The sequence below is a fragment of the Meleagris gallopavo genome, chromosome 5 (genome assembly GCF_905368555.1).
Source record: "Meleagris gallopavo chromosome 5, MGAL_WU_HG_1.1, whole genome shotgun sequence".
NCBI classification, from domain to species: Eukaryota; Metazoa; Chordata; class Aves; order Galliformes; family Phasianidae; genus Meleagris; species Meleagris gallopavo.
Window position 1 is genome coordinate 12,437,827 of NC_139408.1, and position 20,605 is coordinate 12,458,431.

The window sequence follows — 20,605 nt, forward strand, 5'->3', positions numbered from 1 at the left end:
CCCCCTTTTCTCACTGTGAGTAGTACCTTACTCATCATGACCACCCATTCACATCAGTCAGGCTAATTGTGGAACACGGCATTCACTGAGTGGGAGAGAAGGTCAGAGATCAGTCTGTAATAAACAAGATTACTGCTGCACTAGAATGTTTCCAGCAGGATCACTCTATTTATTTGGGACATACTTGTAAAAGAGTTTTCTTGCTGTAAATGAATCATGATTTTAACAGAGCAGTGCCCAGTTGTGATGACTTCAGAGCTACCTTTCTGCTATCAGCTCGGTTACTTGTGCTCGTGTTTTCCTGGAGAAGAAATCTGGGGGGATTCTTTGGATTGCTGTAGGTCCAGCTTTCAACAGGGTAGGATCCTGAGCCCTGACACTTTGCAAGGGTACTGGGCTATTCATCCTGATGTGTTTTTCCACTATTCCTGAAATGCAGTACCTGCCTTGGGTCTGATGAAAGATTAAATAAATGGCAGGATGCCAGTTTTGCTCTCTGTTACCTGATGTGCTGTTCTCTTTGGAAGAAGCTCCATGTATTATTATGTCTATGTATTTGCCTTGATAAGAATGCCTGGTTTTGTTAGCTGAGGGGTCTGATCAAGGAAAGCTGCTGTCAAATTTTATTCTGCTTTGGGCACAGGCTCGGTGTGATGCCAGGACAACAGGTTTTTCTGAAGTCAGAGTTGTGTTTTGTGGGAATGTTGAGTAAGGATTGTGAGGTGAGCTGAGCTGAGGGAAGAGCAGAGAAGCCTTTTTGTCATTATGAAAGTCCTAGCAGGGATTTCATACAAGACCAGTGGTCTTAAATGTAGCTCTTGCTCAGTGGTGACTGAGGATCAAAGAGGATCCTTGCCAGTAGAGCGACTGGTGGGTCACCATACCATGCTCCCATACAGAGACCAGGGTATTACCAGTTTGCCTGCTGGCTGAGCTAGCAGGAGCTTAGCTATGAGCTTGGCTATGCTTCTCCTTAAAGAGAATGAGCTCATAGTATTTCACAGTTCTGATAGGTTTAAATTTTGTAACATAGGAACTATGAAATGAATGCAAACATGTCTAATTTATATCCTCTGTGGTGCAGTAGAGACCAGTCAAACTTTGGAGTCGAATCCTCCATTATGCTGAATAGCTTCAGTGAAGGGCTCTTCTCAAAAGGCAGAGGAAAACTGTACATTTGCTTCTATTTCATTTCCTTTGCAGGTTCCATGTTGGGAATGCCTGGCTGCATGGCTGCCAGGGGCTGAGTGCAGTACCTTTGAGTCTCAGGGCTGCTTGCCCATTTAGAGAGGATCTTGATAAGGGGAATTTCATATTTTAGTTTCCTGGAGAAACTTACAAGTTGACTTTGAAATATAGCAAAGGACAGTATTTCACAGTCAAGATAGATTTTTCAAGTTTAATTCTACCACTTTAAAGTTTCTTTTTACATTTGTTCATAAGCTAAATTTTACTATTACTTTACTGATTAAACAGCAGTGATCTTGTCTTGTTTATAAGCAGAAACATTTGATAAGGAAGAATCCAGAAGCATTAATTTGAATTTTCTGGTTCTTTATATATATAGCATTCAACTTTGTCAGTTGGCCTTTTCCTTCTGTTTATATGGAATGCATAGATCCTGCTGCCTTTCTGCAAGAACGAGAACTCTGTTGAATCTGTATGAGTTTGTACACATCAGTATGTTCTAGAGTACATATAAATGTGTGTTGCATGTGCAGTTGTGGAGAGCTTGTGTTTAATTGTATTGGATCCTTCTGTCACTGAACAATTGAAGTACAGTAAGTGTTATTGCGTAGTCACAGAAAAACAAAAAATAGTTTCTGTTTACTTTTAGTCCATATTCATTCATGCCGTGATACCTCTGTGCTGTGAGCATTGGCTGTTGGGCAGAGCTCTTGAGAAGGAGACAAAGGCTGAAGGATGTGATGGTGCGAGTCTGGCTGGTGCTGCCCATGGATCTGTGTGGAGTGGTGCAGGCAGCACCAAGTGCTCACTAGTTCTTAAGTTTGGCTTTTCTTTGGTGTGTTGCCTTGATGCTGTGTTCCTGCATCTCTACTTCTTTTGTTTTCTAGTCATTGTGTGCTCTAGTCCATGGACTCATGGACCACTTTTAGTTATCCCAGGCCCATTTAGCCCTCCTACAAACCCTGTCCCAGGGCTCCTGTGAGTTCAAGATCTGAAGGCTGATTTCAGGTGATTAAACTCATACTTGTCTTGATTTATTTCTTGATTGCCTGCCCTAGATAAGTACTTTTCTTCCATTCTCTCCTATTGTCAGATCCTAAACCAAATAATGGCAGTCCATAAAGACATTCAGCTTCTAGAAACAGTAAAATGCCTCGTCAGGACCATGTATAAGAGTTGTGGAGATCTTGTCTTCTGCTTGCTGCAGTCACCTGCTGAGTGATGCAGGGAGCTGCAGAGAAAGGGCACTTGCGTTATCTTTCCCTCATAGCTGTGCTCCAGCTCTAGGATTATAGCACACACTCTGCTTTTTTTCCATCCAGTGATGTATTTACTCTGCTTTATACAAGAGGAAATACTCCAGAAGCCAGTCTGGCTCAGACTGAACAGTTGGTGCTGGTTCCCTGCCCTCTTTAGCCCACCCGCCTTTCTTGTCTCTGCTGTCACTGGGCCACTGCTGGGACAAGTCTGGGGACTCAGCCTTGGGGAATCTCTGAGTCACCAATTGCACAGCTGTCAGAATGGATTTTCTTGGCAGAAGAGACGACAGCAGGCGTGGTTTCAGAGAAAAATACTTTGACAAATGTGTTACTTTGCCTTTTTTAAAATGGCTTGTTTTGTTAGGAATACTTCTTCCCAACACTTGCTGACTGCTTTTGATTTAGAGGAAAGCCCTTTGATGTGGATAGCAGACTTGAGGTCTGAGGTCCTTCCTTTGGGCGTCCACTGTTTCAAGGCAAAGTGAAAAATAAGGGCTATTTTCATCATATCATAGAACCATGGAATGGCTTGGTTTGGAGGGGACCTTAAGGTTTACCTAATTCCAACCCCTGGGGAGCTTTGCCACCCACTGAAGTTTCAGTTTTCTAAATCAAAAGTTTTGAGCCCTACTTGTCTTCCTTCTTAGCTGCTACTTGCTGTACTCCTAGAGCCTCCGGCTGGAGTGCAGGCACTGGCATTTCCCTTCAGTTGCCAGCCTCTGCCTGCCCCCATGCTGTGCAGCTGCTCTGGTGGAGCAGGGAGCACTGTTTAAAACCAGAAGCCAATGAAACACATGATATCTGGCAATCTGTAGCATCAAACAGTGCGTTAGCTCTTCAAAGGCAGCCTAGAGCCTCTCTGTTGTCCTCCTGAACAGATCCTGCTCTCTACTAAACAAGAAAAGACAGGGTGTAAATGGCTCCATCTGTACCAAAGTTGGTTCATCAGCTGTGGATCTGGCCCCAGATGTCTTATGTGTTCTTTACCAGCATAGATAATGGTATTTAAAGGACCTTACTAAGATTTTTGACTCCCTCTGTGTTGTTTCTCACTGCATCTGGCTCCACTGCAATAACTTCTTTTTCTTTCAGGGAGCTATTTTTCTAAATCTGAAAATTAATGTTTTCAGCAAAGGAGTCTGTGAAAAGGAACAGAACAGCCTTCCTCCAGCTCAGGTTTCTTATAGCTCGATTCAAAAAGTGGCTTACACATCCGTTGCCTTGTGTGCAGCCTCATACTTCTGGCTTTGTTTTAAGCTACCATGCGTGATGTTTGTCTGCACAAGGCCATAATGATAACAAGAGTGTTGAAAGAAATAAGGCTGTTTGCTTTGTGTGGGTGTTCCATCCCTCCCCTTCTTTTCTAATGGAAACACCGTATCTGCATGTAGCTCAAGTCACTAAAGTCATCTTTAAGTAAATAGGTATAATAGACAGCTCAAAGTAAGTGCCCCCTCTGTTCATCTAGCTGGCACTGGCTGTGCTGGAAAAACTGACCCAAGAACAAGTTGCTGTCAGAGGCTGACGTATGTAAACAAGTATCAGCGTTACGTTACAGGGCATCACATTAATTCCAGTCTACCATGTTCTCTGACACAACAACACGAGTTTCTGAGCATTGAAAGCTGTTTCTGAAGATAAGAATGGCTTTTTCTGAAAGTTGCAACATCTGAATAAATCTCACTAAGAAAAGCTTCTTTGTGCTGTTTCATCCTCTTTGATCCTGTTTCTTAACAGAAGTCATCTGGTGACTGTGACTATCAAGAAGCACATGGAACAAAGCGTGTTGGCACTGAGCAGTAGGCATGGGGCTGAGAAGGGACCAAAGCTGCGAATGCAGTTGCAACTTTGGCAAAGCAGTGGATTTATAGCATAACCCTTCTAGAGGTGGGGAAATACTGTGCTTCATGGAAGCACATCAACAGGGATGAAAAGGCCACATCATGATTTAATAAGCAACACTTTCTGCTCTCTCTTTATAGCAGAAGTCAGCTGGAATTCAGGTCTTGAAATAAGAAAATTTCCTCTTTGTCTCTCTTCGCTGGCTTTTTTCTCCTATTATGCATGAAACTTACGGGTGAATATTTTCCTACCTGTTTTAGTAACTAAGGCTACAACAAACAGTTCAAAACTGCACACAGTAGTGATATCTCAGTGTGTTTGGAAATTGCATCTTGGTTCACAGTGCTGTGGTGGCTTTCATTTTGCAAAGCCAAGCTTGCTCCTATTCTCCTCTGCAGATCTGTAGTCTGCCTTCAAGGAGAGACATCTTGCAGGTTTTGTATATTGAAATAAATTAAGGAGAAAGAACAAATTTCCCCAAACAAAGCTCTACAGTTGATTGGTAGCATGGCAGTAATTCAGGCTAATGGGGCAGCAAGCACAAATCCTGTTTCAGCTGCATTGTGTCATTTGGGAATATAGTACAATAGTGCACCTTTCAACAGCAGTATTTCCTCAGTGTCCTAGCCCTGGAAAACCTCCTCATGCTGGATGCTCACCAAGTTGTTAATGGAGAGTCTGGAAACAGCAATCAGATGTGGCAAGATTTCTAACCACACATTAGTGTGTTTCTTCCTAGATCATGGGACCTAATCAGATATTTGGAAAAAGGTTTACATTTTCTCTTCTGCTAGTGCCCAAAGGTCCAGGCTTGTCCATACTTCCTAGCAGGCCTGTTTGTTATGGTTGTGTTCCCAGAAACAGTCACTGAGTATGTGAAAGAAGCTGTTTCCAAGATTAGCCTGTTAGCCAGAAACATCCTGAGAACAGTGATTTGCCCGGATGGTGAATATATTCTCACTGCTCTTCTTTCTGGCTGATAGATGCCATTTGAATCTTCTCTATTAATTTCTGATGGCTCATATTTTCAGATGTTTTCTGGCTTACTGTCCTTGCATGTCTCTGTGACTCCTGGGATCCAGGCATCTTTGAACTGCAAGAATTACTGGCTGTAATTTTTTTTTTTTTTTTTTTTTTGAAGGATATCTTCAAGTACATCTGTGAATCTGTAAAATTATACCACTCACCTTTACCTTTTCTTGCTACTTGTGCATAATACCTTTCATTATATCTCTTTCAGCCCTGTTACTACAGTACTTCCCCACTTAGGTACAGTGGAATTGCCAGGAAAGACAGGAAGATTGGGCTGTTGTGAAAGACAGCTCTGTAGCAAAATGGCAAAGCATCACTTGGCACAGAGCAGCAAACATGCTTCAGTACCACCACTAACCCATTTCCTTTGGCCCTATTAAGTTATGAACCAAAAAGGGACACATTTTTGGTGTGGGACTGTAGCCTTCTCCTGGGGGGGAGCTTCTTCCCCAGTTCCAGGTGCCACTGCAGCATGTTGGTTTACTCGTTGCTGGCATAAACCAGGGGTGACTCAGTTGACGCTGGCAGAGTGTGCTGATATTGCACGCAACTGAGAGAAGAAGGAATAAATCAGAGTTGCACTGCTCGTGTGAAATGCCGTTACCGCTGAAGGTGTTGGCAGAACTTTGTTTAGTTTCTATGGCCTCTCTTTGATGCCTGTAGTTGTCTTCGTACATCTAACTGTCAAACAAAAACTGTGGCAGCCACTTAATACATGGGAGAGGCTCGAGGTGAGTGTGAGGAATTAATGAGGGAAATAGAAATATGTTGGTTTGGGAGCTGTCTTGGCAAAGCCACTAGTGCTGAGGAATTATCATAACAGCGGTAACAGTAACAGCAAGTATTCTCTGGAAAACTGAAATCTTCCTTTTTACAGTCTTTTGGTACGGAATGATAGGGAGTTGGCTAAGACTTGGCCCTGCTCACAGCATCTTGGAAGCAAATTCAGAGCACAGATGAATGAAGTATATTTGTTTAAAAACTGGCCTTAGTTTGAGAATAACATGAGAAGGTAAGTCACGAAGGAAGTCATAAGAACGTTTAGAATGTTGATGTAAAATCAGAAATGTTTTCTTGCACAAAATTCTGGATATAAAATGGTTTAATCAACAAACTAAGGTCTTGCTTCATCCTTCTGAAATGTGCAGTTGTGGAATTGCGTGCTTCACAGTGAGCCTGGAAGCGAGGAGAAAGCATGGATGAGCACAAAACAGAGAGCAATTCTTCCTCCAGTTCCTTTGCTTCTTATTTATTGGAAAAGCAGTGCTGTAGAGCCGGTTACGTTTCTTTTGTGTCAGTATATGCGTGCCTGCACTCTGCGACCCCTGAAAAATGCACAGCTCAGATCCTTTTTTCCTCAATGATATTTCAAGAGGATTCCAGGTCTAAAAAAAGAATGAAAAACTGAGTTATTTCTGGTTTGTTTGTTTGGTTTTTAGAGCTAGAAATACACCATGGAGAATGTATATTCAGGGGAGGGCCTGGTAGTGGAGCAGCACTGCATGGGCTTTGCCAGAGCCACTTGAGGAGGCACTGTGCCCCCACACCGTACTGTCCATGAGGTGACTGAAGGTGCTGGTGGGGATGAGGGTGGTATGCCCAGCAATGCCACGTCCTGCCATCTGGGCAGGGAGGGGTTAAGGCAGCCCAATCTCTCCATGAGTCAGAGGGATTTGAAGGAAAAAGGTGTGCCTTTTTTTTTTTTTTTTTTCCCAGGAAATGAGAAGTCATGAAGGGAGATGCTTGGGGCTTTAGCTGCTTGGGCAATAGGAAGAAGTTGGGTTTTTCTTGGGCATTGTCCTTGGCTGAATAAATCACTTCCAGTGGAAAAGCACTTTGAGGTGGGAACTGACCGAGATGTTCCATGACAGGTTAATGAGCTCCTCCCAGGTTGTAATGTCTTTGAAAGCAGCATTGCTATCGGAACGTGAGCTGCAAAGTGAATGGAGCCTACTGACATAATTCAGGCTCCAGATCAGTTGTTTTCTGGATGTACATGGATTGCGTCATTGATTTGTTGCAAACGTTGGAAGTTGCAGGGATTTTTAAGTGTGGGAGCGTGCTCTAAAAGTGGTGTCGACGCTGTTAATTGAGCAGCACACAGCTGCATGTGCTACTTGGACTTTTTCTAACAGTATTTCATAGTGACCATTGTGACTTTTGTCTCGTTTTTTGAAGATCACCATGCTTCTTGTGCCTTTACGGGAGGGTGAACAGTTCAGCCAAATAATGAAGATAATCACTTGACATAAGCCTTGGGACCCAGGCATGCTTTTCCGAGTACAGGAAGGAAGCTGTTGCTCAGCAGAAACAGGGCATAAACAAAGAAACAGCAGGGATGTGATTACTGGGCACGTAGGAAAAGGCCTTCAGGCAAGGCTTTTTAGGATCAAGAAGTGTGAAATCCAACCACAGTGACCCCAGGCCGTCCCCCCATGCCCAAGCCCAGCTATGTGTACAAGCTAGCAAGTGACCAGCCATGTGTCAGTTCAGCAGAAACTGTTTCAGGGTTGCTCCTTCACTGGGCTGTGTGGGGGAGAGGCAGGACACCTCAGAAGGAAGGTAGAAGTGCCCTCTACTGAGGGCAGAGCACATTCCAAACCTGCTTGTGAGGAGTCACCAGGCATGTTACTGCCTCCCGAGGCGGTGTTAGCAGGATGCAGGCAGTGTTTGTGCCACGAGCATTGCCTCCCACAAGGATTTCAACCATTTCCCACTGCGATGGTGTCTCTGATAGAAGTTTCTGATCTTCATGGCTCCACAGGCGCTGAGGCTTCATCGCAGTACGCACTGCCAAGTGCAGGGTGGTACTGATCACACACCTTAATCCTTGTTTGCACAGTGCTCTGAAGATGTGCAATACCTCAGAAACACTAGCTTCTTATTGTTGCTATTATCGCTACCTTTTTAATTTTCTGCTCTTTTAGATATTGGCTATTCATGTGAAATCAGCTCAAGTGGGAGTTCTTCCAAAGCCTTTCATTGCGTATTGTTTTCAGTCACATAGTGCCAGATGTCTCTGAGGAATCTGCTCTGATGCAAAACCAAACAAGTCAGTAGAAGACTATATACAAACAGACACCAGTGGATACAGTACAGCTGGTGACACCAGTGGATAGACAGGTTATTTTCATAACCCTCCGTTGCTGTGGGGTGAAGGGAGCAAGGGCTGGGGCAGAGTGCAGGCAGTGGGGAACCACCACAAAGCAAACAGCCTGGGCTGAGCTGCACAGGTTCTGCTTCTTACTCTGTTTAGCAACAACGGGAAAACCCAAGAAGGGGAAACAGTTGGATATTTTCCAGGATCTGAATGATAGGTGAAGAAGCAGGGCTGCAATTAAGCGTGCTTGCCCACTGAAATATGCGTACAATCACTATGGGATGCTGTAACCAGCAACAGCTCATGGACTATTTTTAAAGCCTGCTGGCTGTGCCTGCTTGGCAAATCTGCCTCTGCGTGGCTGCAAGCACGCTGCTGGATCAGCTGGGGAACTGCTGTCAGACTTGGGTGTATGTGAGCCCTGTGCACTGAGTGATTTCCCCCACCTCACCCTCATGCTGTTGCAGGGTTTACTTCATTCCTAATGGATTAACGGCAGAAAAGAGGGAACAGTGTTTTTCTTGTTATTGCACACTGGTTCCGTATGCTGAGAAACCACTGAAAAGAAACAAGTAGGGGTGGGACAAGTGAAATATGACAGGAGAGAGCTGCAGATAATTTTTGCTGGCTCATTTTGGTGAGAGGCTGCAGGTGGCTCTGATTCCCCATGCACTGCCCTGATGCTTGGAACAGCAGTGGAAATGTTAATTCCCCTGACCAACAGCAGCCGGACACACCAGTCAAGGCTATAGTTTCAGGTTCTCTTCAGTCATATGTAGAGCTGAATCACACTGTGCTTATTCGGAGGATATTCTCCCCCAAACACCATGGGTAGAGAGTCATTCCATTTTTCCAAGCAATCTGCATGGCCTGCTGATTTGATTCAGCTGAAAGGTTTGGGATTTTTTCAGCCCAATTCTGCTCTGTGTTGACATCATGTGTAGAATTAGGTGTTTTGCTAGTGGGTTCAAGATCAGAAGAGCAAATCCTCTCTGAGGTTGAGCCTTGCCTGCATAAACAAGTTGCAATTTTTATCTATAGTGCTATAACTTAAAGTAACTTTTACCTATAGTTCTGTAACACTGCTGTGATCTTTCCCACGTGTGAGTGCAGGTATGCCAGTACAGATTTTTCCCCTGTGTGAAAGGAGAACAAGCTGTTCTAGTACAGAGCACTTCTGTTTGGCTGTGAATCCATCCACACTTCTCAATGTATTGGCAAAAGTGTATCAGCAAGTACTGTTTCTAAATTGGTATTGGTGAACTGGTACAAAGTCATGTGTAGGGCAAGTCTTGGTCAGCAAACTGCCTCAATAACACTTGGACAAGCAAGCACTACCCTGCAGAGGAGGGTAGTCCTGAGATCAACAGCTACATCGAGAAACTTATAAAAATTCCCATCAGATCGTATAATCCTAAACATCAACATTTATGGATTGGTGTTTTTTTTTTTTTTTCCCAGTACTGCTGCTAAGATAGACAATGAGCTTAACCAGATTTGCCTGCATTGTCATTGAAGGCAAAGCAAAAATACATATGGTATGGAAAAAAAAATTCATACTCCAAGTAATTGGGGAAGGCATTGCCATCAATAGACTATGGTATTCTGCAGAGAAATTGTCTTAATTTCACATGACTGACAGGTTTCTGTTCTGGGAACATGGACATAACTAAAACTAACAGATTTTCTTCTGGCACAAAGTAAATATACAACCCTCTGTGCATGAGAAGCAGTTAGTTTAAGGCAGGTGATGGAGTTTGGGGGACAACAAGTTGGTGCTGTCAGGAGACTTCAGAGCCTTGCTAAGAGGCAAAATATATGTGCTTTATTTGTGCTACTTGCAGTTGTTAGCCTGTTTGTTGGCACAGTTACCTTGCTGGTCTGCTGGAGGAAATAAATATTAGCAGCACATAGAGGTTTCCTCCTGTGAGTTAGCGTCACCTCCATCTCATTTAATTCCCACCTTTTCTTATTGTGAGTGCCATTTCTGTGCTGCATTCCTTGACTTTGTTACCTCTAGATTGATCATTGCTTTGGAGAAAGCTTTCCAGACAGCAGCAGAGCAAGGAGGAAAGTTTTTTTCCATTGCTTCCTGAGCTCCCAGCTCCTGTCACTTGGGCAGTGGCATCAGAGGAGGTTCAGTGAGCAGCTTGGGCTGCAGCCAGGTCGCAAAGTCCTGACCAGAACCACTGAGGTGCCACAGACAGGCAGCAGGCAGAAAAACTGGCGTGTGGTCATGAAGAGCATGCAGCTGAACTTGGGTAAATCCCCAGCTGGGATGTAACCCAACCTAGCATCCAGCTCACCCTGGTCTTTGCTGCTTCTTTCTAGAAGGAAAGTGATCTGTGACAGTCCTTTTGCTGGTTTCAATTACTTCTCTCCCTGGGCAGACTCACAGTTCTTGCATGCTCTGTTTGCATTGGGTAGGAGCCATGCGCTGTCAACAGCTGATCTTTCTCCTCAAAGAGACCAGCATCAGAGGCAGCCATCAGCTTCAGACAGGCCCCTGCCGGCCATTCTTGGCAGTGAGGCTTGCAGTCAGGACAGTTCAGTGAGCAGTTTTGGAAATCACTTTTTAATTGTTTCATCACATCCACTTTTAACCAGATGTAAAACTATTCATTTTAAAAGCCCCATTGTTCTCACTGCAATCTCACTGGTGTCTTCAGTTATGCACTGTGAGAGAAGTCATTAATAGCAGTATTTCTACATCCCCTTAAAGATGAAGGGTTGACTGCAGTAGGAGATTAATTTTGCTGGGAAAACGCTGAAGGAGCCAACTTGATCAAGGAGAAAGTGTAAAATGTGACACTGTTTAGTTTTCTGTGTTTCACTCAGGCATTAGCTGGTGTGGTCTGCTGTTCCATAGCAAATGTACTTAGGCCCCAGTAGCTGCTTGAGTCAAAATCCAGTTCATTCTGAGTTAGGGGAAACCATTTATTTCTATGATTGCCAGAAAGCACTATGGGCTCTCTTTCTCCACCACCTCTTCCTTAAAGCACTGTGGGCTGGAGATCACCTTCTCTTCACTTTCTGAATGCTCAGCCCTGCACTCACACCTGTGCCAGCATCAATCCGTGGGAGGTACAGAACTTCCCTGATTTATACAGCTCAGGGATCTGGCACAGCATGGTTACTATGAAATATTTTCATTTATCTCTGTTTCTTTCCCTGGAAAAGTCTCAGTGCAGCAGCTCTGATTCCTGATGTGTAAGACCATGCAGCTGAAACTGATTACTTTTTTTCTGGTATGGAAAAGATGAGTTGCTCGGCTCAGAGCGTGGCCCACGTCTGGTCTCATAAAATCTGTCTGTCACATTTAGCTGCTCTCCTTGCTGCTTCCTTTCTGTAGCAGAGATAATGGGAGCATTTCCTGCAACTCCTGTCTCTTCGTGATGAATTGCTGTGGTCTGTATTGGAAAGCATTGTCTGACTGCTCCTACGCTGTGATAAAGAAAATGGAATGAATCAGCTGCATTGTGTTTGGTTTCCCTTTGGCCGCGGGCAGTCTGGATGGTGAGGACCCAATCTACCTTCTGTGCACATTTGTTTGGGAGGTGCAGATTTTTTTTGTTGTTGTTGTTTAAAGCCATCTTTACATTTCTAGCACGGAGCTGTGAAAGGTCAGTGCAATCTATAGATGTGGTTCTGCAGGAGCCCCTTGTTCTCTGCATCTTCCCTTGCCCTCTCCTCCTTCCTGTGTGTCAGTGCTGGTGTGGATCTTCATGTTGCAGTGTGCTGTGTGGTTAGCTCGTAGCCTCCCCAGCTGTGACACCTTCAGCAATCCAGGCAGAGCTGCTTCTCACTTCCCTCTCCCCTCCCCCCCCCAGCTTCCCTCGAGTTTTCTGCTTCCATTTCTTGTATAAAAGAGTTCTTGTAGCTTGGCAGCATCGTTTTGTTCTACTTTGGCTTAATCTTGCTTGGATCTTTACATTCCATGACAAAAGACTGGTGTTAGTATAGATTAGTTATAAAGTGATGGGAAAAGTCCTTCTTCTGTGATACGTGGGTTTCAGATTTGCTGTTTTTTGTCAAGAGCTGCATTGCCAGGTTTGCTGTCCTTGAGGTGAGGAGCTTGGATCATGCTTGGTCTTTCAAGGAGGAGTGTCACTGCCACTATTGCTACTATAACAGAAAAGCAATAGGAGAGGAAGAGGAATCTTTTCTATTAGGCTTTTCCAAATAATTACTGCTGGTATGTATTGGGTGCTCTTACAAACTGCTTGCTTACTGGGATTCTCCAGGGCTTCAGTTTCTGGCTGGTAATTCTCAGAAACAGCTGCTGTCTGACTTCTGCTGGGCATACAGCAACTGCAAATGGTAGTGGGGGCAACAGTATTGATACAGGACCAGTCGCTGTCAGAAAAACTGTATCTGAGGCTGTATCAAAAGAAACGTGGCCAGCAGGGTGAGGGAGGTAGGTGATCCTGCCCCTCTGCTCTGTGCTGCTGAGACCTCACCTGGAGGACTGCATCCAGATGTGGAGTCACATGGACCTGTTGGAGCGTGTCAACAAGAGAGTCACAAAAATGATCCAAGGGATGGAGCACCTCTCCTACCAGGACAGGCTGAGAGAGCTGGGGCTGTCAGCACAAAGCAGAGAAGGCTCTAGGGAAACCTGTTAGCAGCCTTCCGGTATCTAAAGGGTGGCTATAAGAACAAAGAGGAACAGACTCTTTAGAAGTGGCTGTTGCGAAAGGATGAGGGGAAATGGTTTCAAAATAAAAGGGGGGAGGTTTAGACTGGATGTAAGAAAAAGTTTTTTATGATGAGGGGAGTGAAGCATTGGTAAAGGTTGCCCAGAGAGGCTGTGGATGCCTCATCCCTGGAGACACTGAAGGTCAGGTTGGAGGGGGCTCTAAGCCCCTGATGTAGCTGTAGGTATCCCTGTTCATTGCAGGGGAGCTGGGCTAGATGGCCTTTAAGGGTCCCTTCCAACTCAAACGATTCCATGATGCTATGAAATGCATGGTTAAATTTCCATGTCATGTTGATTCACTTATCTCTTATTCCAGTAACATCAAAGGAAAGTAACATTGCAAAGAGTTTATCCCAGCTGCTTGTTTTCACCAGCAAAGTCTCAGCTAAGGTGATAGAAAAGGACAAACAGGGGTAGGCATGGAAAGGCTGACATCTTGAGAACCGAGTGTGGATTTCATTGTGCTTACTGTGTTGGCCTGTGCACAGTTTGAGTCCTCTGGGCTCGTTTAACACAGCATAAATTCCACCCTAAATGCTCTTTGTCAGTTGTCTAGTTTCCTTCCTCCCACAGAGATTTTTAATTAAAAATCTAGGACCAGAATAACTGCAGCGCTGTATATTAACTACTGTCAAGAGTAGAAGAGCTTGATGCTCTCATCTCTGAGAATCAGTGAAGTTTACGCAAAAAAATACACAGTGTATTAATTTCCTTCAGAATTTCAGGGAGAGCGGCTGCATCAGAGGAAGCATAGGTGGATGCTAAATTTAAACCACTGTACAACAGATCTTGGTATGCCACAGCGCCCAGAAGCCTGAAAAACTCAACAAGGGCATGTGAGGATCTTTGCAAAAATAGATGCACTTCCTTAAAATTTCTTCTGTGTTGTTTATTCAGCCCTCCTGGTGAAGGCTCCAGAGGTTTACAGCACCCGTTTGGATCTGATGGGGAAACAGTAAAGTAGAGGAGTGGAAAATTCTGCAACTGGAGCACCATGCCATGGGAAGCAGTCATTTCCCCTTTGCTAGGCTGTTATTCAGGAGTACAAGAGACAGATCAACTGTAGGGGGTTTGCAGTTGGAGTAATTGGGCGGAGACATAGTTGGGCCTTTCTGCCATACTAAAGTTACTTTCTTAGCATGAATCTGAAAACAGCGCAAAAGGACTTGGGATTTGCCTTGTCTGATTTGCCTTGTTACAAGGGAGCAATATTTCACAACAAGAGAGTACTGTCAGGAAGACACTATCAAGCATTAGCTTGGTATTTCCTAGCAATTGTGTGGTAGAAGCATAGCCCCAAACACATAGTCTTTTCTAGATTTAATAAAATAAAAGCAGAGGTGGATATCATAGAAAGCCATCAGAGAGGCTTGCAGTAGACCTGCTTCTTTTAAATGTCATTAAAGCTTGAAGTAGATTCCTTCCATTAAAGGGGAATATTATCTTATTATGCGACGTAGGTAGTAGCAATGTGAAGCTGTAATGATGCTTTTTAATATGTTCATTTAAAAGAAAAATATCAAGACAAGAATTGACCTTGAAGATGTGACCTGCTTGCAAATAACTTAGCTGCACATTTATCCTAGGCCAAGAGTTCTTCTCATGGCCTTAAATCTCCAACAGTTGTAGCTAAAGCAACTAAACAAATGTGTTGCCATGTACTTGGCACCATACTTCCCCTTACAGCACTGGCACTGTCCCAGTTTCTGTTTCCCCTGGTGTGAGACCAGTATCAGTCCACCAAGGCAATCCTCACTGCAGTGATTCTTGGTCTGTGTTGCAGGTAAAGGTGTGATTGTGTCTTGTATCTGCTTGCATCAACATTTGGACATATGTATTCAGCGATAGACACCAGTACAGCTGGACTGGTACAGATTTTGCTGACTTGATTTCTCAGATAACATCTGTAGCCTTACTGCTTATTCACATTGCTCTACTCAAGCACACATACCATCATTTTGAAGAAAATACACCTACAGCACCTTCTTTAGTTCTTTCTAAATTCTCTGCCAAGAAGTAGTGGTGATAACCACTAGAGTCCTTATCATCTATAGGAAACTTTAGTTTGAATAAACATAAAAACATTCCTAAGTAACACAGAAATTCAGTGGCAGAGATCCGGCTCCTGGACTTGTTTCAAAATATATCCTTACTGGAACTTCCTGGCATGTTGTGCAAAAAGCACTGATAGGTGCATGTGGTTGTACATTTTGTAGGTACAGTAAGTGAGACAGGATCTCTGCATTTAGCAATGAGAAAGACAAGTGGAACTGCTAAGTGAGGAGAGGCCCATGAGTGCTAGTAGGAAATTTAATATGCTGTCTTAAATTAATAGCTTTCAGCATAACAATCACTTTACAGTTCAAAGTCAAAGGAGGTGGATCATTATGCATCCATTTCAAAGATACACTTAATGATCTTCTTACTCTGAAGTAAACTGTAGCGTGTTTACAGAGTAAGTTGTGAGTGTTTGAAAACATGTGGGGACTGTATGTAGTACTTACTGTAAGACACAGACCCCATTTCTAAGCTGTGAGATTGCAGTCTTCCTCTTCCAACATGGCTGTAGTGATGGGCCAGTGTTTACATGCAGGAGGTATTTATCCAAACAGGTGATTCTGAAAATGAGGTTTTCCTACATGTCAAATGTGTTTTATACTTTTTGACTCTGCCTTCCACTGTCTTTGTCCTGAATTTGAGATCCCCCAGATGAATGGTCTGGAATAGCACTCTCCCCTGTGTGGGCATACTGTTCCCTGTTTCACCTCTAGTTGTGCTGCTTGTGGCCTTTGTACATCATACACACCACAGTGGAGCATCAACTGTGGGACACTTAAGTATGTGTGCCCCGGTGTATCTAAAGCCACAGATGTTTTGACCACTGTATATGAAAGAAACATTAATCAAGACGTCTTACGAAGAATTAAGGGAAGAAATTGTTTTGTCTCCTGTTTATTACATTTTCGTTGCCCAGCACAAGAAATGGTGGGCAGAGAAGCAGAAGGAGTTTGGAAAGGGATTGTTCCTCTGTCCTGGGAGAGAGCAAGAGCAGATTGTTGAGGGGGGATCAGGTAGGGATCTTCCATAAAAATAGCATGGGAGGCAGCCTTAAGGCTGTTCAAATATGTGAACACAGTTTGTAAGTATGAACTAAGCACACTCCTGAGCCAAAGCAGCTGAGAAAAATCCTTAGTGTTGCATGTAATCTTAATAAAGGAGTCTCTGGATCTAGCTTTCCATAGCTCAGTCCCATAGTTTGCAAATACGTGTCTTCAGCAACCTGCATGGTTTTATTTTCCATCTTGGGTATATCATCCAGCTGAGCAGTGTCCTTCAAGCTCGGCTATTGGAACACTCCTGCAGAGCAGATTTTACTGGATCCAAAGCATTGAAAGGATTAAAAGAGTGAGATTTGCCTGCCACTTGCTAGAGCTGGCTGTGGTCTAGGAGGAATGTACTAAAGCCCACCACTGTTGAGCAGCCTTCCCCTTGGAACACAGCATCAAAATAGCTGACCTCAAAAGCTCTGGGAAGTAGCTGGCACTTAATGAAACTTCACATGTTCAGATTCCAGCTAGCATCATGACAGCCCAAAACATTCAGCATGAGCCCAACATCTATGTTTGCCCTAACTAGTGCAGCTTTCTTAAAGAAAAGACTGCTTACATGAGTTTTCAGCCAGTTTTTATTTAACTGTAAGTAAGGGGGTTGGTTTTCCAGTTACCTAACTTATAAATAGGTATTTTATGAATAGTTTCCCAAGAGACTTCACAGACTTTCTGAACTGACTGGGAGTTCTTTAGCTGTTTTGAAAAACCAGCACTGCAGAACAAATAATTAACCTTAACTGAAAAGCTGCATTGCTATTTTTCCCTGTGAATAGTGGGGACTATAATAGCCTGAAATGTATCTGCCAACAATTTTCCTTCTGTTTTCATTCATGAAAATTTTACCTCCTCGGCGTTAATTGAATCAGGAAATGTCAATATCTTTAGATTTAATTTTCCTTATTGATGCAGATTTTGGAGTGAATGGCTGCTGTGAATACAAAATGTGATTTAATTTGATTTCTGGGAAATATTTAGTGACCACAAAAAGAGGAGGTTGCTAGAAGCACGTCTTGAATAAATTAAGAATCCCCCTAAACAGCACAGCATTCTTGAGAGTACTCAAACCCCTAATTAACTATTTATAGAGCATATTTCCAATTTATTTTAAGATGCTGAAGATGAGAGTAAGCAAACCAACCTACTCACCAGTTTGCAGAGTATAGGGGCAGGATCATCTCTGCACAGTGTTTAGCTGTGTAGTAATTATATATTAGCAACTTAAAAAATTTAAAGATAGATCCAGGAAAATTCCATTCGCGGAGCCTTGGGTCTGTTGCTAAAGGCCAACACTGTCTTCCCAGCAAGCACGAAGGGCTCAAAATGCAGTGCAGCCACACACAAGGCATCTCTGCTTCGTTGCATCTGTAGCTCTGGAGTCACAGCCTTTGCCCAAAACCAGGCTAGTGTTGGAAGGGAGGACACTGGCAGTTCCCATTCACTTTAATTGCAGCTTTGTGGTTTTCTGGGGAAATAACTCTTGCCACGTTGCTCTTGCCTGGACTGTACTGAAGCTACCTCTGAACAAAAGTACTGTTAGGCCATACCACTCACTTTTAAGTTCACCTCTTTCATTGTCCTGTGTTTCGTGGTAGCAGGCTTTCCACCTTCTGCATTACTTGGTTTAAAAGATCATAGAATCATTAAAGTTGGAAAAGATCTCTAAGATCATCCAGGCCAACCATCTTTCTGCTACCAGTATTGCCCACTAAACCACGTCGCAAAGTACTACATCTTCCCTTTCCTTCAACACCTCCAGGGACAGAGTCTCCATCACTTCCCTGGCAACCTGTTCCAATGCTTGAACACTCTTTCTGAAAAGAGAATTTTCCTCATATCCAACCTGAACCTCCCCTGGTGCAACTTGAGGCCATTGCCTTTAGTCCTATTGCTAGTTATGCAGGAGAAGAGGCTGACCCCCACCTTGCCACTGGTCACTGTCAGGTCACTGTAGAGAGCAATAAGGTCACCCCTGAGCCTCTTCTTCTCCAGACAAAGCAATCCCAGTTCTCTCAGCTGCTCCCCAGAAGACTTGTGCTCCAGACCCTTCACAGCTTCTTTGTCCTTCTCTGGACACACTTCGATGTTTTTCTTGTAGTGAGAAGCCCAAAACTGAACGCTTAACTCAAGGTGTGACCTCACCAGTTCTGAGTGCAGAGGGATGATCGTTTACCTTCTCTTGCTAGCAACACTATTCTGATACAAGCCAGGATGCCATTGGCCTTCCTGGCCACCTGTGCACACTGCTGGCTCACGTTCAGCTGAGCACTGACCAACATCCCCAGATCCTTTTCGTCTATGCAGCTTTCCAGCTACTCTGCTCCAAGTCTGTAGCATTACCTGGGGCTGTTGTGACCAAAGTGCAGCACCTGGCAAGTGGTTTTGTTGAACTTCATCCCACTGACTTCAGTTCATCAATCAGCCTGACCACGTCCCTCTGTAGGGCAGATTGACACTCCCCATCAACTTGATGTCATCTTCAAACTTTGTGAGAGTGGACTCAATTCCCCAGAAGATAAAGTAGTCTCAAAGACAGGGTTAGCTAGAAGTTTATTTCTCTCTACTGAATTATTTATTCCTATCTAAGCTCCAGTGAGTAGCTCACATTTATTAGTACATTTACTGTTTTACGAGCTGTCAGCACAAAAGGGCCAATCCTGACAGTCAGCGTGTTCAGTAGCTCTCCATATTCTCCCCTTTCCTTTAGTTTTATGTTCAGAACCACAGAAAAGAAAACCAGAAATGACCTGCACTGCAAACTCCGGGACTTTTAATCTAGCAAGACTAACAGCCAGCTAAATTCTTGCAGGAGCTGAAATGAAGATGTTTTTTTGCTCCTGGATTATGTGTTGGCTGTCTCATCTGCCAGATTTGGAGGGAATGCAAAGCACGGATGAAATTTGTTGCTTTGGGTTACACAAGGGATTTGGTTACGTGAGGGCAGTTTTAGGCCTACTGCAGTTCTTGCTCAATTTTGATTTTTTCCTTCTCTGTCTTCCCAGAGCTCCCATACAACAGAGGGTTTCTGTGAAGCATCTGTCATATCTCTGCATGGTAAATCTAGAAGCAGTGGAAAGGACTTACATTTGTATGTGCAGTCTGATCTGCAGCCTGCTTTTGCTCTGGTGTTGAGGGCAGCTTTGCTGCTGACAGCAGCAGGGGCTGGCTGCAGTTCTTCACTTACGTGGCTTGCATTACTGTGTGATGGAGGGATGCTGCTACTGCCACTTCAGTTCTGTATTGGGAATTCTCCACTGTGAGAGCTGTGTTTAAATGCTGCAGGGATGCTTTTTGCTGGTTACTCGTTCCCCAGCCTGCTCTCCACTGTATGGACCTGGGCCTGCTGCCTTCCTATGTGATTTGCTTATTCTTGCCAGATGGCTGCGTTCTGGGGAGACTATCTCACAGATCTGATTTTCCTCTAAGCCACTTAGGAGCAGCACCAGAGGCAGAGAGTTGAGATGGCCTTTCTGGAACAAGGGCAAGAAAATAGCTCAGTGTTAGCATTCCAAACCCAGCTGTTTAGATCTGGATTATTTTTAAATATTTTGTTTTGATACATGTAACTGGCTGTATTTTCCTCTTCTCTCTTTTTGTGATTTAGGTTATCTTTAATTCTGCTCTCCCATAAACCTGCTCACTGTGGTATCTGTGCAAACAAACTTTATTTACAATGCCAAATGTTAAGCAGCTGAGCTACCCAGCTGCCATTACACATCAGCAGCACAGCTTTGCATGGCATGCTGAGCAAAGGGTTGCTTTGCTCTTAACAGCCCTCTCAGGTACACAGCGTCCTGGCATTCACATACAACACTTCCACCAAGAGTTCTGTTGAATGGCTGTGTGCTGCTGAATCTGAAACATCTTACATCAACTGTGCAAGGATGGAGGTGGCAACGCATTTGTGGGACGGTATCCTCAGAGCACTGCATAGGCTCAGCCTGGTGCTGTGTAAGATACCTCGTGCATACTGAGATACTTTGCCCTGGTCCTGCCTTCCTGAACCACCCCACGGCTCTGCGTCGCTTTCTCTGCTATGCTTTCCCAGTAGCCTGAAGCAGACAGGAAAGCTTGAAGGCTTTTTTCAGGAAATGTATCCCATCTCAAAGGGTTTTCCTTTACACAGGAAATCCCACAGGGAAGGAGCAGACCTGGTGTTTTGCAGTGCCAGCCCAAAGGCTGGGTTAGCACTTCTCACTGCATTTCCTCTGACTGCTCATGGGGAGAGAGTAGCGCTTGTAACTCAGGAAGGCAGCAGCCATAATATCTGTTTGTTAGGGCTAAGAAAGAGCTGCTTGTTGGATGGCTACAAAAGAATCCTTTAATTTCAGTCAGGATAGTCTAATGCATCAGCCAAGTGGTGGTAAAGAGGCCAGTA

The 20,605-nt window shown here is 44.0% G+C and overlaps 1 protein-coding gene across 6 annotated transcripts in view; it reads left to right on the forward strand.

The window, feature by feature from the left end:
- OSBPL5 (oxysterol binding protein like 5) overlaps positions 1-20,605 on the forward strand; it is a 128,221-nt gene that overhangs the window by 48,419 nt on the left and 59,197 nt on the right. The gene's annotated exons all lie outside the window — the stretch shown is intronic.